Source organism: Phacochoerus africanus, chromosome 11 (assembly GCF_016906955.1).
Source record: "Phacochoerus africanus isolate WHEZ1 chromosome 11, ROS_Pafr_v1, whole genome shotgun sequence".
In the NCBI taxonomy this organism is placed as follows: domain Eukaryota; kingdom Metazoa; phylum Chordata; class Mammalia; order Artiodactyla; family Suidae; genus Phacochoerus; species Phacochoerus africanus.
The window spans coordinates 51,358,465-51,366,838 of record NC_062554.1 but is presented as its reverse complement, the minus strand read 5'-3'; positions in this window follow the sequence as shown (position 1 = coordinate 51,366,838).

The following is an 8,374-nucleotide window of genomic DNA, read 5'->3' as shown; positions in this document are numbered from 1 at the left end:
AGGTAATACAACATTATAAATCAACTATATTCAATACAAAATAAAAATTCATCTAAAAATTTAAAAAGTGTAGCTCTTGTGAGACAAATGGCTTACAGACTTCCTCCCCTCTTCCCTGAAGATGTTAGTCTCTGGAAAAATAATAATCTTGGAATCTGATCTATTTGTACATCTCCCTCCCCCTTAATACACCAACAAAAAGATTGTGGAAGGGAATAACAAGTTTTAAAACATAAGTATTGTGCGGAAAGAAGAAGGAAGGGCTGTTTCCATTTTATCAGGAAGATGGTACAGAGCCCTTTGACCGCTGCAAGGAGTGAGAACACTCCCCCGAGCCTGCAGTGCCTTCCTCCCCATTCCCGACCCTTGGGTGCTCTATCTTGTTAGCATCTGTTATATCCAGGGACAATTGCTGGCTGAGAAAAACAACCCGATACTTCAACTTCAGCAGGAAATAAATTTGTTGGAAAGATATGGGATAATTTACAGAATTAAATTCCTTACCTGGGAAAACCAGGTGGCTAGAATCACAACTAAGGCCATAAGTAAGAGAAGTATTGCTTTAAGTGGCACTGGCCACTGACTCTTCCCACTGAGACAACCAATACCTGATGTAGCATAGCTGGTTGCAAGAGGGTGTCATCTCTGTCTTTTCATAATGGACTCAAAATTCTCATTGCTTCTTAATACCACTTGCTGCAGAAGTAATGTTCTGAGTGGGAGCATCTGAATGACTGAGATTGAGTGTCCTTCTGTACATTTTAGAGGCCTGAAGAGTGAGTATCTGGCCTTACTAGCTACCATGTGGGGAGATTTCAACTAAGACTCAAACAATGGCAGATTTCCGGACAGAGAAGGGGGATAGGAACCCCAGGACAGGCAGGATGAGGGCATGACCATTTTAGGCAGCTGGCTCTGTGCAGGTATCTATGCCAGGAGCAGGCCAGGCCCCTTGTAATTAGAGGGAGGCTTGGCCTCATTGGCTTTGAGCTGGTCTTTGCTGGAGGAGGATCCAACTTCAGGTGGGACTAGTGCCAGGCTGCTTACCGTGAGCTGTCTCTGAGCTAGCAGTTCCCCATTATTTTGTGCGAAGTGCTTGCAAATGAGAATTTTTAAGTAAGGTGATGGGGAAAGAGAGCCTATGGGGCTAGAAACTCTATGTAGTTGGTGTGGAAATTGCTTGACTGTACTGAATGAGGATGGAGCCCCAAGACTCTGCTTGGGATACTGTCGCAAGACATGTTTCCTTGAAAACTCCATCTTGTTCTTCTTTACTTTATCCCATCTTCTTGTCTTTATCCCATCTTCTTGTCTTACTTTATCCCATCTTCCCGCTTTGAAAAACAGTGCAGTACTGGTAAATGACTTAAGCTTAAGAACAAAGACCTAAAGACATAAGTGACTTAAGCTTAAGAACTGTTATGTGTCTAGAGGTCAGAGTAAGAGCTTAACCCTTTACCACCTAAGTGGCCTTTTAAATAGTAAAAGAACTTATATAAAAGTAAACAAACCCTGTACCATCCACCCATAGCCACTCCTCACTTGATCTCATCTAAAGAGCACAATAAAAGCAGTGTGGTTTCTTGAGGCAGGGCGCTCTTGGTCCCTGAGACCTTGAGTCCCCGGCTCCCACCTTTACTTAAGATAAATGTCTCTGTGTCTTGTTTTACGTTAACTTTTTTCCTTAAGTTCCACAGCACCCGTTCTTCAGCCCCATCCTGCTGAGCTGGCCCCGGCAGGATACCCCTGCATTATATTCCTTTTTTCCCAATTCAGGGCTGCGATTCCTATTCCCAAACTGCTATCCATTTAATGATGACAAAGGCTACCCTTCCTGCACCCCCACCCTAGACCTTTTCTAAGCAGTTTAAACTACATTAGATCCTCTGAAAAGCAGTGGAATGTATGGCTGGGTACAGAAGTAGAAAGGGCATGAGCTTTCAAAGCTGCTGTCAAAAGACCAGAGATGGTAGTACTAGTTATTTACTGTGTGATGTGAGAAGCTGAATTTACAAACACATAATGGCCAGATGATGTGTAAAAACAGAATCCCTACCCACAACCTCTGCGGCACCCAGAATAAGAAGCCAAACCACAGTCTCTACAATAATCATCCCAGAAAGGGCAGGTCTTGATTCTTGCCTGCCAGCTTCTTTCTCCATTTTTAACCCCTGCTTGCAACTTGGCATCAATCAGGAAAAGCCAAATATGGTCCCAAACCAATCACAAAGGGATGTCCTTCCTCCAGTTTCTCCAGGCCAACAATGTCCAATCAGAGCACATGTGAAGGCTTCCCCTTTCTTCACTATAAAGCTTCCCCACTCTGCCTCTTTTTTAAATTTCTCTTATTGGAATATGGTTAATTTACAAAGTTCTGTTAATTTCAGTCATATAGCAAAGTAAATCAGCTATGCATACACAGATTCTTTTCCCATATAATCACACAGTATTGAGTGAATTTCCCAGTGCTATACTGTAAGTGCTTGTAATCCATCTATTTTATATATAGTAGTGTGTATATATCACTACCAACTCCCTAATTTAACCCTCCCCCACTGTCTCCTTTGGAAAACATAGTTTGGTTTTGAAATCTTTGAGACTGTTTCTGTTTTATAAGGTTGGTTATATCATTTCTACTTGCTTCTGAGTCTCTCTCAAAGGTGAGTGATGGTGGATGGGTCTCTTGCTAGGGCAAGTTCTGAATATATAGCCTTAATTTGTTATCATTAGGTGGTTTTTGTATATTCCATACTTTGGACAAGTCACTTAGCTCCATTTCTTTTACCTGTAAACAAAGTATAGATGATCTCACAAGACTGCAAGCATTGATTGATATTGAGTGCTAAGATGCCTTATTTAAAATTATTTAATTTATTAATTTTGTCTTCTTAGGAAAGCCACACCCATGACATATGGAGGTTCCCAGGCTAGGGGATGAATCGGAGTTGGAGCCACTGGCCTACTCCACAGCCACAGCAAGTGCCAGATCCAAGCCAGTTCTGTGACCTACAACACAGAGCATGTTGACACCAGATCCTTAACCCATTGAGTGAGGCAAGAGATTGAACCTGCGTCCTCATGGGTTCTTGTCAGATTCCATTCCACTGAGCTGTGACAGGAACTCAAGATGTCTTTTAAATTAAAAAAAAAATTTTTTTTTTGCTCTTTAGGGACATACCTGCTACATATGGAAGTTCCCAGGCTAGGGGTCTAATTGGAGCTACTGCTGCCGTCGTACGCCAGAGGCACAGCAATGCAGGATCCGAACTGCATCTTCCACCTACACCACAGCTCATGGCAAAGCTGGATCCTTAACCCACTGAGCAAGGCCAGGGATCAGACCTGTGTCCTCAAGGATACTAGCTGGATTTGCTTCCATTGCGACACAGCAGAACTCTAAGATGCCTTTTTTTTTTTTTTAAAGAACCGTTTTATTGAGGATAAGATATACAAAAAGTTGTACTTAATATATACAAATTTATGAGTTTATAGATAAGTATACATCTGTGAAGCCATCACCACAATCAATGCCAAAAACACATCTATCACCTTCAAAAGTCTCTTCCTGTCCTTTTTATTTATTGTAAGATCACTTAACATAAGATCCACCCAATTTTCAAAATTTTAAGCATACAATACAGTATTGATATCTATAGGCAAAAAAGGAGACTCTTTGAGGTTTCGGCTGTGTGGACTTCTCAGAGGACACATTTCAGAACCTATTTCTTTCGTTTCTAAGGATATGAAAAATGAATGAGTATGAAACACACATTCACACAGCCTTCTCCTCTTTTTAGGAAAACACTATGCCACCCGTAATAAGGGAAAACACTACCCTGAGAAAGCTGAAATAAAATTCATCTTGAATTTAATATGAAGTCCCACAAAGATGGTCTTCAACATATACATTTGAATTCACTTTAAAAAAAGATGCTTTGCAAAACTGTAATATGAGGGACACACACATCTTACCTCAACTGTGGGACTTGCCAGTTGGGGAGGGAAGCGGCTACTGGCAAACACAGGGACAGGGTCACCTCTGTGCACAGCAGCCACAGTAACCTTCTCAGACTTGGTGGGAGGTCCCTGTCCTCGGCCCTTCTCTGGCAGTACCCAGCCCCAAGGGGTGATCAGATCCAAGGGTTTGTACCTGCTTCTAATGCTCTTCCCAAGGCCCATCCCCATTCGCTAAAGGGAGACCAGACAGCTGGGTGTTCACTCTGAGAGTGAAGGATGGCTGTGTGCAGGGACATGGACCGAGTTCTTGTGGAGTGGGACAGTATGGGGGTAGTGAGAAGTGGACGGGGCAAGCTGTGGCTGTGGGCAAGGGGCATAGAGACCATGGAGAGCCTTCCTTTAGGATTGTGCTATGGCATGAAATTCTTAGAATTCTGAAATTTCTTTCTTTTTTTTTTCTTTGACACATCTGCAGCATGCACAAGTTCCTGGGAAGGGACGAACCCGAGCAACAGCAGTGACAATGCCGAATCCTTAACTGCTAGGCCACCAGGGAACTCCCTGAACTTTCAAATTTGGACTTGGCCCTCCAGCTTGTAATATAGGTATATCCATCAGGGTAGGAAGAAGTATTTAACATTTTTTTAATGATATTTTTAACTTCTAAATATTTAGAAAGTCTTTCCTTAGGCCCCACAATGTTAAGGGCAGGCACGCCCTCTTTTTCTAAATGCATTTTTTTTTCTGGTTTGTGTCCATGTAATTCAAATATGCGCAAATGATATTGAGTTTTATATCTCATTATCTTTCTTACTTTGCTCACATGGAGCTATAGCTCTCTGCTATACAGCCTAGAGCCAATCCTCTCCTAACTGCTGCAAAGTTTCCACTACAATTGACCTATTTACTGGCACAGAGGTGGGTGTAAAGAGATATCTTGTTTTATTTTGCACTGTTCTGATTAGTAATTGCTTTGAGCAGATCCTCATATGCTCAGTGGCACTTTAGGCTTTCTCTTTTGTCAATTGTTCTGTATACACTGCATTTTTTTTTTCTGTTGATGTTGAGTTTCTAATACATGCTAGTTAGATTTCTTCTTCCATCCTGTGATATTACAATTAACCTCTATCTGTTGTATCCTTTGATGAACAAAAATCCTTTTTTTTTTTTTTTTTTATGGCCACACCTGTGTCATATGGAGTTCTGGGGCTAAGAGTTGAATCAGAGCTGCAGCTGAGACCTACACTACAGCCACAGCAACACTGGATCCAAGCTGCATCTTTGACCTATGCCACAGCCTGCAACCACACCGGATCCTTAACCCACTGAGTGAGGCTAGGGAGCGAATCCACATCCTCATGGACACTATGTTGGGTTTGTTTGTTTGTTTCTTTCTTTCTTTCCACTGTATAGCATGGGGATCAAGTTACACATACATATATACACACTTTTTCCTCCCATTGTTGTGTTGCAATATAAGTATCTAGACATAGTTCTCAATGCAACACAGCAAGATCTCATTGTAAATCCATTCCATATGTTGGGTTCTTAATCTGCTAAGCCACAACAGGAACTCTCCCAAATCCTAATTTTTGATAGAGTCAAATTCACCAGTTTATTTAGCTTTACATTTTCTTACCTTTAGACAACAAAGATTTTTTTTCTGCATATTCTTCTAATTAGAGGGGATCCATAGTGGTAGAGGTCATATCTCTTGCTGAGTAAAGGTCAGGAAAAATAGTAGACACTTAGGAAGGGCTCTCTCAATATCCACTCCACCCTCCTTCTGATCAGGTTAACAAGCTGAAAATTACATATCCCAGATCCTCTTATAGTTAGAGCCATAGATGTGAATTAGTTTCCACTAATTAAAGCATTTTTGTGAGGTGTTTCCACTCTTTAATGTATATCAGAATGATCAGGGGGGCCATTAAAACAGAGATTACTGGAGTTCCCGTCATGGCAGAGTGGAAACGAATCTGCCTAGGAATCATTAGGTTGCAGGTTCCATCCTTGGCCTTGCTCAGTGGGTTAAGGATCCAGTATTGCTGTGCACTGTGGTGTAGGTCACAGACACAGCTCGGATCTGGTGTTTCTGTGGCTGTGGTGTAGGCCGGCAGCTGTACCTCTGATTAGACCCCTAGCCTGGGAACCTCCATATGCCTCGGGTGTGGCCCTAAAAAAAACAAAAAAATAAAACACAGATTGCTGGGCCCTGCCCAGTAACTTGGTAGCTGTGAAGCAGGAGCCCCACATGTGCACTTCTAACAAAATACCAGAAGATGCTCAATTCCAGGCTTCAGTTGTTTATTTACTAAACCAAGCTTCCACAATGAAATGGGGGAAAACAATAGTACCTACCATTTGTGAGGTGTATCAAAATAATGACTATAAAAAATTATAGTGTAATCGATTCAAAATATTAGTTTCCTGTGCACAAAATTGATTCAATATTTTTAGAATTACTCCATTTAAAGTTGTTGTAAAATAATGGGTAAATTTCTCTGTGCTGTTCAATACATCATTGCAGTTTATTTATTTCATAGGTAGTAGTTTGTACCTTTTACTTTCCCACCCCTATCTTTTCCCCCCTTCCCCTGTTGGAGACCATGGAACAGCTGAATTCTGCAGAAGGCAAATATCTATGGACACAGAGTTCTAAAGTACAGAGTCTCCTTCAAAGACAAGATAAAGAAGCATTTATGCATTAACCATGTTATTCTATGAACAGCTGCACTATGCCCTAAGGATATCCCCTTTGATATCACTAAGAAGATATCCTCTTAGATACTGCCTATGCCTGTTCCTGCCCTAGTCTTGTCACCTTCCTTAATCCCACTAATAATAATCTCATCACCTTCTTTAAGAAAAGTCATGTGGGCTAAAGCCTAGGCGCCTTTGTTCTGAGGAACAGAGTGCCCCCTGGTCCCCCAGTTTCTAAGTGTAAGAGTCTTGTGTATTTTGTTATTCTGTGCCATCCCTCTTCCAGGGTTCCCTGTTGCCCTGAAGCACTGGATGCAGCAGAGTGGCACCCAACGTGGGGCCGGAAGAGAAGGTCTGCCATGAGCAGGAAAAGGTAAAACTACAGATGGCGAGATGGTAGCCTTGCACTCGACAGTGTTGCCACTGGGAGTAGGCAAGTAGAAACTTTAAACCAGGTAACAATGGGGCAGAATCAATCACATTAAACTAAACATTATATTCAACTGCTTAAATGTATGTTAAGACAGTCAGAGGTTCAGGTAACAGAGTCTGAGATACAGGAATTGTTAGAAGCTGTGATCAAATATAACCCTTGGTTTCCAGCGAGGGTACTGTGGACCCAGAATGTTGGGATCTTGTGGGGGAAAATTTAAAGCGTGCCCATCGGTCTGGGGCTTCTCTTCCTGTTTCTTTTTTTTTCTATGTGGTGACTAGTAAAACATGCTTTGGAACCCTTGCAGGAGCATAGGGAAAGTTCCACCTCAGATTGATCCCTTTCTTGATGAGAGTTTAAATAAGCCTGTAGCTGTGGAGGAAACATTAACTCCCCTTCAATCAGCCCTAAAATCTGTGAGTTTAGAAGATCAGACCTTTTTAGCATGCCCTAAAACTACTACCCCCAATCCTCAAGTCCCAGGACAAAATATCCATATGCATAACTCTTTTGATTTTAAAGCTCTTAAAGCTCTTTGGGAGAGTGTAATACAGAATGGAGTTACAGCTCCTTTTACTATGAGTATGGTAGAAAGTATGGGGACACTTCAGCTCCCCCCATGGGATTGGCATATGATAGCTAAAACCACTCTAGATGGTGGGGACTATTTAATTTGGAAGTCTAGCCTTTCAGATTTTTGTCAGGAACAGGCTTGCTTAAATCAAAGAAACAATATTCCAATTACTTTTGAAATGTTGGTTGGGACTGGCCCTTTTCTCGACTTAGCAAAACAACTGACTTACAGATCCTTGGGCATATGAGCAGCTGAGCCTGGCTGCCCAAAGAGCATGGATGACAACTCCTGAGAAAGGAAATCCACAAGGATCTTTTGTACAATGTCTTCAAAGGCCCTACAGAGCCTTACCCACAGTTTGTGGACTAACTCGAGCGCGGGTATGTCACCAAGTAGCACATTCTCAGGCAGCTGATATTTTAATTAAACAATTGGCATACGAAAATGCAAATAAAGACTGTAAAAGGGCAATGGCCCCTGTAAGAAATTTGGGAGGCATCTCTGATTTTATTAAGGTGTATCAAGATGCTGCAGCATTAAAAGGAATGCTTAGCAGCTCAGGAAAGAAATGTTTTAATTGTGGAAAAACAGGACATTTTCAGAGAGAATGTCAAGCTCAATTAAAAGAGAAATCATCCCTAGCAACGGGATCATCTCCAGGACCTAGTCATAACTCTGGTTTATGTCCTTGTTGTCAGAAAGGAAAT